Source organism: Myotis brandtii, unplaced genomic scaffold, assembly GCF_000412655.1.
Source record: "Myotis brandtii unplaced genomic scaffold, ASM41265v1 scaffold78, whole genome shotgun sequence".
Taxonomy (NCBI): Eukaryota; Metazoa; Chordata; class Mammalia; order Chiroptera; family Vespertilionidae; genus Myotis; species Myotis brandtii.
In genome coordinates, this window is record NW_005371131.1 from 1527607 (window position 1) to 1529862 (window position 2256).

Genomic DNA, 2256 nt, shown 5'->3' on the forward strand with positions numbered 1-2256 from the left:
ATGGCTTTTTCTGCGTGCCGTGTCTGCCTGCCTCTGCCTGGCTTCCAGCCTTGCCCCGCATGCCCCATATTTCCATCTCCGGCCGATGCCTTAGAACCACCGAGGAAAGACCACCTGCCAGCTAGGGGAGCCACTGTATTACTTAGTTTTGGCAAAGGAGGCCGCCTGTTGTCCCACGTCAGGTGGGTCATGCTGGGCCCTACCTGGAAGGGGCTCCAGGAAGCCAGAGAGAAGTGAAGCCACAGCTGGCCAGGCACCAGCCCCTGCTCCTGGCCCAGCCCTCTGGGTGTGTGTGTGGGGGGCAGGGGGCAGCTAGCCTTCCGAATGACTGTTGAAAGAGGAGTCACACAACACAGGCCCTGGGGCCCCAGAAGAGGTGATGCTCAGAACAGGCCACGGGAAGGTGGCCTCCACCTTGGGTGACCTTCCAGCTCAGAATAAGACCCTCCGTCCCTGGGACGGGAGAGCGGGCAGGTGAACCAGGAGCTGTGGTGGAAGAAAGCCACTGAGCAGACGACCCAGGTGGCTGCATCTCCAGTTTCCTAGCAACAGGCTCTGTAAACCCTCCTTTGGGGATATAAGGTGACTCCAGGCCCCACCGCCTGAGGGTTCCCTGCTGCCCGCTGTCCAGCTTGGAAAGAAGTTCTACTGCGGGCAAAATGCTACCCCACAGCATCACATGCTACAGAGAAATTGTCCATGAGAGGAAGAGTCAATCCATGTGGCAGACTCCATTGTTTTCTATTGAGAACTTGCCACCGCCACCCCAGCCTGCAGTAGCCACCCCCCTGCCCAGTCAGCAGCCACCCACATCCAGGCAAGACCCTCCACCAGCAAAAGGATAATGACTTGCTAAAGGCTCAGGTGATGGTTAGCAATTTTTAGCAATAATGTATTTTAAGTTAAGAGGTGTTTTTTAGACATAACGCTATTGCACACGTAATAGACTGTAGCGTAAACATAACTTTTATATGCACTGGGAAGCCAAAAAATGTGACTTGCTTTATCATGATATTCGCTTTATTATGGTGATCTGTAACCAGCCCCACAATATCTCTGAGGTTTGCCTGTACGTTTACGCACCTATAGGCAGTTAATTCAGGGACAAGAGCAAAAACAGGAATCCCGTGAGGAGGCAAGTGCGCTAACCCAGGCAAGAGGTGGTGGTGGTTTGGACCAGGGTCGGGGCAGCTGAGGAGGTGGATAAAGGGGTCTGAGTCTGGTGTACTCTGAAGGACTTGCTGATGGGTCGCTTACGGGGTCAGCTTAGGGTTATAGGTGACATCCCTCTCTGCCAGGCAATGTTCTAGGCATTTCACAGAACGTCCAGTCCTCACTCTTACCCTTGGAGGTGGTTTATATGTTTCACATGTGAGGAAAGTCCATCTAAAGAACATGGACAGCCAGGCTGGCGTGGCTCAGTGGTTGAGTGTCAACCTGTGATCCCCAGTGTGGGGCGTGCAGGAGGCAGCCAACCAATGATTCTCTCTCATCATTGATGTTTCTATCTATCTCTTCCTCTCCCTTCCTCTCTGAAATCAATATTTATATATTTTTTAAAAGAACATGGACAAAGCCACTCTTTCTAAAAAGTGGCAAGCCCAGACTCTGGGACCCCAAGTTTAACTTGAGTGCTCTCTGCCTCCTGGGGAGACCCTGAAAGGCTGGGCACACGGGAGGTGTCCCTTATACCCCCACCCCTGCTGAGTAGCAGCGAGACAGGACGGAGCCTCTGGCACCAACTGCGCAAGTCACAGCCTCATGTAATCTTCTGAAGCCCTTATGTTTCAAGAGGAGGAGAGTAGACTCTCACTGTCCCAGCCCTGCCCTAATTTTACTCCTTGGTTCCTGATCCCTTCACGTCCAGCTCAGACAGTTTAGTGCATCTTTCCCTCCCCTCCCCTCTCCCCTGGACCTACATTTATGCCCATAAACGCATCCATGCCTTTCATATTTGAGTCCCTTCTAAACTGTTGAACTCCTCTGCATCTTTCAAAATCCAGCTCACACGGCCCTTCTGTGAGCCCAGCCTTCTTTCCCTGGATAGAACTAATCACTCTCTGCTTAATCCTGTGTGATCCCCAAACTTCCTTCCCACTCCATGGTACCCAACCTGGCACATAGTGGGTGCTCAGGGGATATTTCATCCCTCAGTACTGGCTTTCCATGGCCTCTGTCCTCTAGGGTTGGCCTATCTGCCCTCTGAGGTAACAGAGCCCTGTGTATAGTGGTCGCCATGGAGACTCCAATGAACAG